Source organism: Peromyscus leucopus, chromosome 3, assembly GCF_004664715.2.
Source record: "Peromyscus leucopus breed LL Stock chromosome 3, UCI_PerLeu_2.1, whole genome shotgun sequence".
NCBI classification, from domain to species: Eukaryota; Metazoa; Chordata; class Mammalia; order Rodentia; family Cricetidae; genus Peromyscus; species Peromyscus leucopus.
This window is the reverse complement of record NC_051065.1, coordinates 57029053-57041068: the sequence shown is the minus strand read 5'-3', so window position 1 is coordinate 57041068 and position 12016 is coordinate 57029053. Positions and strand designations below refer to the sequence as shown.

The window sequence follows — 12016 nt, the reverse complement described above, 5'->3', positions numbered from 1 at the left end:
TCATCTGGGGCTCTGCACAGCTGCTGGCTGCCCGGGCCAGAGTCCTGATGCAGGCAGAGGTAGGCAATGGGTGAGGTGAGGAAAGACCGAACGCGACACAGTAAGGTGGGAAGCAACAAGCAGACTCTTCTTGGAGCACAGTGGTGTGAGGTGGACATTAGCAGGAAAAACAATACTTCCCTCCCCCAAAACCATTTGCTCAAACAGAACGCCTGTCTGAACACATTGAACTTGCCAGAACCTTAATTTAGGCGATATAATTTCTCTGGATATTCTTGGAGTTAAAAGATTTTGTTGGCTAGGCTTCTAAAACATAACTGTCCCCTCCACTGGGAAGCAGGGGATTCAGAATTGAGGTGACGTTGGATCACAGTGTGTCTCACAGAGGAGTCAAGGCAAAATGCTGGTTAGTAAGGAGTCACCAAAATTCCTGCCAGGAAAGGCACCTCCCTGTAAGACTGCAGGAATGTCATCCATTCCACCTACTGGACTCACACCCCTCACCCATCCTATGGATGAAGCCTCACCTAACAGCCTCAAAATCCTAACTCCAGAGCCAAATCTTATGAACTTCGCCATGGTTAAGTACTATTTAGGAAAGTAAGGGGGGAAATCATGTCCCCAGATTTGAGAGAGGATGGACACTAATCTATATTCAGTGGTTTATCTTAGAAGTCATGCACTGTTGATAAAGAGGCCACTGGTGTAACCATAAATCCAAGGCATTTTTATTGATGCAAAATTGAGGCTAGCATGGGGGAAAATACCAGTGTGGTACCCTGCTTTGGTGAGCACAGGCAGGTGGTGAGTTTTCTGTTTGGCTGGCTGTGTGCTGCACTAAGATTACATAAGCAGGGACCAGCTAGCTGTGACAGCGCGGTTACAGACTTATCTCCACGGCTGTGGTCCCAGCACGGCTCACGGTCTCCTGGGAGTCTGCAGTGGTGGCTGTCGGCCTGGACAGAGGGCTGGGGCTCCTTGACCTGAGGTCTTTGAGGGCTTGCTGTTCCTTGTGGAACAGTCTGGAGGGCTAGGCTCTCCAGGGCAGTCCGCTTCCCGATAAGGGCTTCCTTGCACAGCAAAATTCAGCCATCAGAAAGCAACCCTCGACACTGTCTGCTTTCAAGCCAGCACTGTGGCCAAAGCCTAACCTCCCATCCCAGCTGCTGGAGCATCTCAGCAGGAGACAGCTACTGTTAGGGGAGGATGCTCAGAACACGGAACTAGGCTTCCTAAGAAATAAATCTATCACCTTATAACCCTTGACGGCAAGCCATAAGTTAGACCACAGAAATACGCTGGAAATAGTTCTCCTAGATACATACTGTGCTGCTCACCGCCTACCATACTAATATAAATCCCCAAGAGTCCTCAAGAGCAGATCTGCAAATGAAAAACCAACCAACCAATCAGGGGAAACGTCTTTAAGATTCTTCTTAGAGTTCAAATGATGGTTTAAATGTATTACATCAGTAAATAAATGGTTTTAATAAAAGAGTGGTAAAATATTAACTATGGAATCATCATCCGGCTGGTGACTGGAAGGGGTTTACTGTAAAGCACTTTCAACTCTACTGTATACTTGAGACTTTTTATAATAAGATGTTTGTGAAAACTATGACCACGCCCTCCACTCAAGTGCTAATATCCAGGCACTTCATGGCATCCCGCTGCAGAACAAAGTGTGGAAACAGAAAATAACGGGAACACCACAAAGTACCTGGGAAAGACCAATGACTCAGTGCACAATGCTGGGGGATTTACTCTGAAAAAAACCCATCTCAATCTTCACTTCAGACCTTCCTTTTAATGTGTCAAGTTTAAGAAAAAAATGAAATGACTTAAAAAATAAAATGAATATTGTCTAATTTTTGAGTAGGAGGAAAGTCCTCAGCACAGAGCAGCTTTAGCTGGGAAAAACAAACAAAATGCCACTAACTCACCCAAGGGTTTAAAAATCACTTGTGTATCTTGAAAAGAAAAATGACAAGCAGAATTAGAAGTCAGAGAAGGGAGGAAGAATGCTTGATCCAAGTACCTCTCACACATACAGAAATAAAAACGGTGTTTCAGAAAGTCACCTTTCACTAGAAATGCTGGTAATGAACACTGACAGACATTTACAAAAGAAAACAGACCCAGGAACACAGGAACAAAGCTGAGCGTACTAGGAACACCAACACAGGGTGGTGCACATCCCATACCTGCTGACTAAATGAACCAAAAGTAATATAAGGCTTTTTGTCTAAAGACTACCAGAAAAGCTAGCAACAGCACCTATAAAGAGATTGTGAGAAATTCCACAGCCTGCTAAAAATGTGTCTAGTATGGTACAAGCGCTTGAGAACACAAGTCAGCAAAATTCATCAAAATCTTGAAGTCCGATTCCTTCAAGCCTCACTATTAAACATATCCTAAGGAAATCACAAAACAAACAAAATGGGACAAGGTCTCCTACATAGCCCTGGCTGGCCTGCAACTTGCTATGTGGGCCAGCCTTGCCTCTGTCTCTTGACTGCCAGGGTTCAAGGCATGAACTACCTATACCCACATGAAACAAATTTCCAGTACACATGTATTTTAAAGGATAACTACTGAAATATGAAAAAAAATGAACCTCCAAAGAAGAACACAATGCACCATTAAAATGCTTTCATGGAGAAAATGCTCATTTAAAAAGTGGGCAACCTTAGCCGGGCGGTGGTGGCGCACGCCTTTAATCCCAGCACTCAGGAGGCAGAGGCAGGTGGATCTCTGTGAGTTTGAGGCCAGCCTGGTCTCCAAAGCCAGTAGGAAAGGTGCAAAGCTACACAGAGAAACCCTATCTTGAAAAACAAAAAACAAAAAACAAAAAAAAAAGTGGGCAACCCAAGGGTCAATAAAGTTCCTGCAAACAGTATGAGGAGGTAGCTATTTGAAGAGAGATACAAAAAGCATTAGTATGTGGTATTGATTAATACCAACAGATCTTTGGGAATTGAAGATAGTTTCACTTTTTTTTATATGTCGACTATAAAGAAAGTCAAGTATATAGAAACAAAACAGAATAGTGGCGGGGGTGGGTGGGGATATAGGTTAGTGGGTATATAGTTTCTGATATTTGAGACTAATCAATGGGAAGAACAGCAGAACAGCAGTCACTATTGTAGTCTAGGGGAATTTAGGTGCTTTTTACATAAGCTTAACCGTGTGAGATACATATATAAATTGGTTTGTCTGTAAGTAATTATTATTCTATCAAAACACCATACTGTATACTTTAAACATAAGCAATGGAAACTTTTGTATTACCAGTAACTTTGAATCAAATTTAAAATACAGAGGTCAGGTGTGGTGTATGCCTGTAATTCCAGCATTCAGGATGAGGAGGCAGAAGGGTTATGGGTTTCATGCCTGCCTGGGCCATACAGTGAGTTCAAGGCCAGGGAAGGCTACCATAGGTAGACCTTGTCACAAAACAATAAACGATACCAAAAAAAAAAAATTAAGAGAATGACCATTGCTTTGGAAATGGGTGTTCATACCAGTTAAGACCACCTGCTCATTTGAACTGTCTGTTCATCAAATTTGAAGTCCACGCCCACTAAGCAGACTTCTCACTCACTCTTTCTCTTACATCTCATTTACCTAGCCAATGTGTGCTCTGCCATGCCCCAACGCCACCTCTTCATTCCTCCAGGCCTGGATTCCCCACTGGTATTTTCATGGTTTCACAGTGAGTGACACTACACAGCAACTAAGCCATTGTGCTGACTCTGCCTTATCCAGGTCTGCTCACTCCTTTCTCAGGGATCCACTACCTTGACATGTCAGGAGCCTCTACACCTTGCCTGACCTACACAATACCCCAACGAAGTCCTCTTCACCGCTGTCTGGTCATCTTTCTAAGTTGTACATCTACCAAGTCACCACGTGTGGCACACCCAGCATCTGCTCTCATCATTCCTCTCTGGACCCATGCCTCCTGACACACTTCTGTGCCCCTATGTACCAGGTCCTCATGGGGACGGCTCTCACCATTAACTCCATCTTCCTAACCTCAATGGCTGCCCTTTAGGGAGGCAGCAGTCTGGACTTCAACCCTATCAGGAAGTCACATGGGGTGGTGACTGAAGGCCATAAGCCCCCACACCACATGCTGCCTATGTCTCCACAGTAGTGTAATCAAGCACTGTGTTGTGACCTTCCTGTTGTACCTGCCTACCAGTCGGCCCTGAGAGACTGCTGAAATAAATGTTCTACCATTCAAAATGGCTAGTTACTTTCCCCTTTAGAAAATTATCACCAAAGATTTCATCACATCCCTCAGCTCAACTATTTTATCACCTATCTATTCATCACAACCAGAAAATGTATTAATTATTCCTATGTCATACCACTAGCTCTTTGGATTTATCCATACATATTCTCTCTCTTCTCTCTCTCTCACTCGCTCGCAGTGAGTCTATCACGAAAATGTTACAAGCATTCCTAAGCCAGCAGCTGTGCACTGTGCTGCAAGTCAGGGAAAGTGGGCAGCATGGCGCGCCCAAGGAGACAAGAAAAATCAAGCAGTTAGTAAGACTACCAGCAACAAATCCTCCCTTTTCCTAGAAGGGTGCGTAATTCTGTTGATTGTGTATCAGCACTTCACCATCTCCCAGTATCTTTCTTCCAGCATGACGCAAACTGAGTACGATGAGTCTGACTAACGTCAAGTCCACCCCTCTGTGTCACACTCCCTTTAACACAATCAAGACCTGCTGTCTTCTTTTTCCACAATGGCCCCAACGGTATGGTTTCAACGTAGCTAGTGAGCAGTAAAGACTTCGTTTTTTTCAAACGCTGTTCCGTCTGTATCTAACCACGTCATCATACGCTTCCCTGCCACGCTTCTCCCAGGAGCATAACCATCTCTCTGGTTTGTTGTGAATGTTAGGAGTTGCATCCTAAAGTTCAGGCAACTTGTGCTCCTATCTGATTTGGTGGCATACACCATGGAAAAACTAACAGAAGAAAGGGAGAAGGGAGAAAAGACTTCTTGATTTTATGATATAAAAAACAATGAGGAAAAAAATGATTTGAGGGAAACTAGCCCAAGTGGTTTACTACAAGTCTTTAGCTCTCTACGTGAACTCGTAATGACTTTATAGATGTACCTGGCTGAATAGACAGGGATCCTGGGCTCCACATTCGACTCTCCTGATTGTATCAACCACTCTCTCTCTAATATTTATTGTTAGTCATGTGTCCTCCACCCCTTTGTCCTTTTCTCTGGCTCTGGTCTCCACCCAGCAGCCACACCGAGGACTTCTGGCCTGCTTATTTCCTGCTTTTAACAGCAGTTCTTTGGAAGCCTAAGAGCCCAGCCAGGAAGGGCTCCAGAGTTCAGCTCAGCCTCCTATACCTGGGGCATCTACAGAGGCTTCTGTGTGTCTATGGATGTCTCCAAGTGCAGGCAAATGTGTACTGATGTGGTTAAAGGAATTCATGGCTTCATCAGACTCTCAAGGGGGTCTAGCCATCAGAAGAGACTGAGAATTCTAACTAAGGCATGAGAAACATAGCTCAGGACACTCAGTAAGTAGACACACTACAACAGGCTCTACCTTCTACCTTCTTCCCCCGGAGGGAGAATAAGAACACCCACAGTAATCACTCATCAAGCACCCTTAGGATCTAGTCTGAGGATGTGATTAGGAGGTGACAGACAGCGTATATACTATATATGCACCGTCACGGCTATCTTCTCTCAGTCTCTGCTTTTACACAGCTTCAGTGTGCTTTCTTTGTTCTCTTCTGAAGCTCACTTGCTAACTAACAGTGGTGGACAATCAGAGCATCGGGACGCACAAGCCTCTCTCACATAAATATTATATCACTTGCCACAAATGCGCATCATTCATTTTTTTTGCTACAATATATGACCTATTTCCTATTATGCTTTAAAAAAGCACTTACTATACCAAAACTACAACTACATTTTTATCTGTATGCTGTACAAATAAAAATAAACCTTCATTCTCAACTTCCATGGTTGTCCATAGGTTATGTTTGGTTCTGTAGTTTATCACACCCACAATACTTTCCATGGGAAGTGAAATGTATTACAAATATACCAGCAAAGACAGTTCTTGGAAGCTCTTGCTTAGACAGAATGCCATTTACAAGTTTCTAAGGAAGATCCAGTGAGCACCAGAAACTGTGGTCCCACATACTCACGGTTGACCGGTCACCCACAGATCCCCAAGCACAGGCTGGACTTGTCCTAGAAGCAGAGGATTGAATTCCATTAGGAGAGCAGAGGGCAGGCCCACAGAAACTGTGAGTGCCAGCACTACCTTCCTCCAGCCCATCTTAATTGCAGGCCCAGGGATTCTGCAGTCCTCCAGCACTAACAATAAAACCACACTAGGTTGTTTTCCTAATTCCTATGAAATGAGTCAGTAGGTCAAGCAACTGATCCACTTGAGAGAACAATCCTTACAGCTACACTCCCCATTTCCAGCAACCCAGCTCCTTCTCTCTCCCACTAACCAAGGAGCCACGGGGCCTGGCAGACCAGTGTGGATACTGTCGGATAGTCAGTCTCCCCTGGGGATAGCATTTCCCTTTGACAGAGAGTATCGCTCATATAGGGCCACAGGGTCAGCTTCTCAGAGTCAGCCAACTTCTCTGTTGAGACCATGTAAATCATTTATCTCTTTCACCCCAAAGAAGGGGCTGGTGCTTAAAATAAACACAGAAGCCCAATTAATTACACCTCTAAAAGTCCCCTCCCCCCAAAACAAACCACTTCCTTCTACAAAAATACCTTCTCTTCAAAAGATCTCCATATTCCAAAGACTGGCTTCAACTATCCTCGCTGTTCAAACACTCCTCAGGGCCCTCACGCTGGCCGGCGGCACCAGACACTGTGCTTCAGAAAGCAGAAGTGTGTAAAGCCACCAGCCTTTAAATCCTGCCTCTGAAATCCATGACTCAAGTTGCTGAACACCTTCGGAAACTACCACCTACTCACCCAGAAGAGAGATGGTTCGTGTAGTCAGGGACGACCTTCTGCATCGGAAATCACCGGCTACTGCTGGTGAGAGCTCGGCAATTCCAAGAACTCATCCATGCAGGCCAGTCTAAGGACACACGGCTTGACACAGAGGTGGTTAGATCGGCTGTCACAGTTCTGCAGTGGGAGACTTTTGCTTTCTGAATCCACGGGCCTTACTTTCTGTTTTTTTCTTTTTAAAGACAAGGTCTCATTTTGATCTTGAGAAACTGTCTGATCAAGCCACCAACTGAAAACCTGCCATTATAAACCAGGGATTTCACAATGCTCATTCCAAAAATCTGCGGCTATTCATTTCTGGAAGTGACTCACTGAGGAAGCACGGCTGTTGAGGGTGGGAGGGAGTGATCATTTTTAGGAGACAGCCCGCACGCTGGGAGCTGAGCAGAAACCCCGGAGTAGCTACCACGTGTGCTCACCGACCCCAGCTCAGCTCCGAGTCACTCTCGCTCCGGATGACGCGCAATGACCAGTCCTCTCGTGAAAGCCACTTGATGGACAAAAAGGCCTTTGGGCTGCGCACCCACCCACCCACCCACCCATGAGGACAGCCTCGTGCCTGCCCCTCGGGGGGCTATTTTCACATACATCAGGAGAGAGGCAGCGGCACTTGCCACCTGTCAGGACTCTAAGGCTGGTGAGTAACCGGCATACAGAGACCACTTCCTGTGAGTATCTCCAAAAGACCTCATGCTATTTCCTTTAGAAAAATAAGAAGTGAAAAGGAAAGCTTCCTACAAAGGAAGGAGAAACAACAGCGAAGCTCAGAACTTGCAACGTGATCGCTGTTTACCCAGCCACACCTAGTTTTAATTTGGTTTCCCAACCCCTGTGTAATTAAGACAGCCAAAGAGAATAGCACTGGGGGGGGGGGGGTGATTCACAAATGCATAGACCTTCTGAGCGCGTGACCAGAAAAGTAATTTTAAGATTCAAGAGAACCAATCTGAAGCTGGCTGGAGCGTTAACCCTTGCAGAAAGAGAAAGTTGTTTTTGTCCCCAAATTTCAAACACAGAAATCCTCTTTCCTCTCGGATGACATTAACCAGACTCTACCCTAGGTCAGTGAAAGACAGCATGCTTTCAGACCTGTCTGAGGGGACAGTCACATCAACAGCAGCAGCCCATGTGTCTGTCATCTGACACTAAAGTGTCCTTTGAAACTGCGAACAAAATATGACGTTTTGTCTTTTGCCAAACCTATTAATTTATGTCACAAGGAAGGGGGTGGGCAGCAGGACCGCTCTGATTCCTGGTAAAGGCAGGCGTCAACAGTGACAGGGCTTCTTCTGTGGACACTGGGGTCATGCTGGGAGAAGAGGAGCTTGCCTGGCTTTTATTTTCCTGCTGCTAATGTGCCTTTACTTTGAGTGTCAGGGGCGGGCGTGGGGAGAGCTGTGAGTCAAGGCTAGAGCAGGGAGCACCAGCATCTGCTGGAGGCAGTTGCGGGGTGGAGAGAGACCACGTCCCACCTGCCTGCATTTCAGTGCCTTTGGATGCTGGCCCTGGCTCTTCTCTCCCTTTCTGGACACCTGAGATGGGACGTACTGTTTCTATACTTTTTACAAACAGTTTTGTTGTTACTTGCTTTTGACAGTACTGGGTGGGGATTGAACTCAGGGCTTCACACACTCTAGGCAAGCCACTTTACTATGGGGCTATATCCCCAGACTATCAAACACACATTGTTCAAGAGTATGGGAACCATTTCCACAATGGAAATAGAATTTACAGGTCGAGGGCAAGTCAAACGGATCTATAACTGGAGGTGAGAATAAACACTGCCTATACCACACTACACTCATCCCTTCTGCCCTCGCCTGTGAGACCTAATGAATGTCCTCAGAGAGAGAGCAAGGCTCCTCTACATGGAGAGCGAGCCAGTTTTAGAAATCCTATTGCTACTAGACTGGTGGAAGGGGAGCCCTGATTGGCGTTCTCAGGATGGCCGAAATGCTCCAATGTCTCATTTCCCCTCTTGCCAACAGGACGCTTCCCTCCCCAGTGTCGAACACATACCGGGCTAGATCTCAATGGCTGTGTGGCTAGCTGGTCCTGGCCTGTCTCTGATTGCTGACCAGGGCAGTCTTGGGAGGTCAGTGCAGAGGTTTTAGAAGGAGAAAGGGAAAGTCAAGCCAAACCAGAAGATCACGAAGCAGAAGCTAGGGAGGAGCCGAGAACCCGCACTGAGCATGGAGCGAGCAGCTTGGAAGGTCACGGCCGTCCTTCAGAGGTGTGCTCGCTTGGGTATTCCAAGGCTGGACACTCAGAATGGGACCAAATTCCAAGGCGGCTCCAGGTCTGTTGTCACTTGCACTGTTGTGGACACTGTTCAAGTGTACAAAGTCCACCCTCTTCAAACAAAATAAAACCCAGACACAAAAGCACTTGTCTACTTAACATTTACCCAGACTTCCCCTCTGAACAATGCAAACAAGCAAACTCTGAGACACAGTGGCCTGCCTCATGCAGGGAAGATGCCAGCCCTGGGTTCCAGCTCCTTTCACTGGTCTGCTCTTACGAAGGTTACCCAACCTCTTCAGGCCAGTTTAATCATCCATGACACACAGGCCTGGCGTAGGTACTACCCAGGCGATTTTCAAAGCAACCCTACAGGCTAAGGTCTGTTATCACCCCATCCTACAGATAAAGGAGACAGCCCTCAGTCAAGAGAGCTTGACCTTGGCTTGTTCTCCAGAGCCTGCCAGCCACCTCCAATGGGGTGCCCCGAGTGACAGAGCACCAGGGGAACCACCACCTAAAAGCCACAGAGCGGCCCTAACTAGCCGGGTTTTTGAACACGTCACTTGCAAACATCGTTTTCTACAAACTTTAATCAAAATTCCTAACATTAAGTGCTAACACAGGCCTGGAAGTGAACAGGTCAGTCTGTCCACAGCGAACAGCTTCGTGTGTCTCACAAACTTTGACTGCCAGATCCGTGACACCGAATGTGAGAAGCAGAAAGATTCAGATGACCTGTTTTTTCAATCAGGGTGGACAAAAGGTCTCAAATCTGGGCCTTCACATCTACATCCTTGCTCATTGATACAACAGAGCCCTGGCCGAAGCTGTCAATGCGTAAGGAACCAGATGCCTTAATCTCTCCGATGTCCATTTACCTCTGGGAAGCATGGGCAGTGTTGGTGTGAGCTGTATGATGCCCACCTGCCCCACCCAGGCCTGAAAAGGAAGAACCCTTCTCCCCTTGGGCATGTTTTTTTCTCCAAGGAAAAGCATCTTCTGGTAGAAAGCCCCGCTGACTAGGAATATAATCGAGGTTTACACAGCTCTTTTCCGTCTGAACTTGATCGGCTATATCCTTCCTGGTGTCCCAAGTGCCCGTCAAGCAGGTGGTCTAAGGTGGCACTTGGGAGTCCCCTTGCTTTCAGCGTCCTTTCAATCTTCAAGCAGAAGGCCCTCCCTTAGTTCAATGCCATGCACGTTTGTACTTGGTCTAGAATGTTCCACGTAGAATCATCGTGTGATTTGATCTCCCTCTCCTCCCCTACCGCATTTTAATGGTTCTGTATCACGTTGGGTCACGGGGGAAAAATACTTAAAAATGTCTTCCTAAACCAAAGGTGTTAACAACGTTCTGGTGTTAGCTTCATCTAAGACCAAGTAACAGCTGTCTGCAAGATTCTGGAAAGCCGATGTGCGTTACATTCATAAGGCACAACTCCCCCCACCCAAAGACTTCTTTGGCATGAAAAGTTCCTCCCTGCACTGTAGTCACAGATCAAGATTATTTACAATCCTATCTTAACCATTCACACTCATTTCCTGTCATAAAAACCTGAACCTGGATGGGGCATTAGATCAACCAAGCAAAAACTCCAGGTAGGAAGTGACTGTAGGTACAAGTTTCAAGTTCATATCCTAGTCTACAAAGGGGGTGACTCACTCACTCTTGGGAAACCTGTAGCACACTTGGTCATCTTAGGTGACTAATCTCATTATGGCCCAGAAGGAGCTCGGAGGGCCTTTTCTCCTGAGCACTGTCCTTGGGGGGCTCTGGAGTGGCTGAAATTCACATTCAGAATCCATGGCCCACACTTGAAAATGGTGACAACCCAAAGACGTCTATGGGATAGATATACCTATTTTAAAGTCACGTGCAAATTTTCCTACCTATTTCTAAAAGAAAACCAGCTTCGAAATGTCTAGGCTTCTCTATGATAGTGGGAAAAGCAGAACCAGTGTACACAGGACTGAAAAACCCTAGGCTGACAGATCTGTTTACAAAACAGGCCTGGCAAAGTCTGTCCCTCCGTGCCACAGCAGGATGCAGCCAACACCCCCCCCCACACACACACACAGATGCACAGGAAGCTGGGGGCTAGCCAGGCTTTCTGATGAAGGTTTGGGTTTGTGATTCCACTGGGCAGTATGTAATCCTGGGCCCAGGATTGAAATACACATATTCACACAACTGCCCGCAGACAGACACACACTCACAGACACATATTCACAATCACACACATTCTCATTACACAAAGACACACATGTAGACATAAGTACACCATTTCCACTCTCCTTCTCCGGCACTGGTCTCCAAGTTACTTCTTCTTCCCTGTATTACCTGCTTCGATGCGGAAACACACCCATCACATTTTGCCTGTTTTACCTTGATCAGGTGACCAGCCTCCCGGCAAGGCTTCGGGGATGACTGCGGGCACTCACCTTCATCCTCACCGAGTCAGGCCTGTTTGTCACCAAGTCTAGCCAGTCATTCTCCACCCTGCTGCCTCGTCTTCTCCCCCCCACACCTTCGACCTCTGTCACGTGTTCCTGGAGGAGCAGGCTGGTCCTTTCAACTGGTCACTTGCCGACCGGTGGCTGTGGCGGAAGGCAGGGTAGGTAACAGGAAGATGAGGTCCACGGAAGTCACGGAGTGTCCACACCTGCCGCATGAAGAAAGTGGCTGTCAAACGACCCAACCAGGACACTCAGAGTCACAGCTATAACCTC

General features: G+C 46.6%; 1 long non-coding RNA gene across 1 annotated transcript; it reads left to right on the top strand.

Moving 5' to 3' along the window:
• Nucleotides 1-7579: 7579 nt before the first annotated feature.
• LOC119087602 lies at nt 7580-9476 on the top strand. Its single transcript, XR_005091070.1, has 2 exons — nt 7580-7710; nt 9031-9476. It is a non-coding gene; the product is annotated as an uncharacterized LOC119087602 (long non-coding RNA).
• The last annotated feature ends 2540 nt before the right edge of the window (nt 9477-12016 follow it).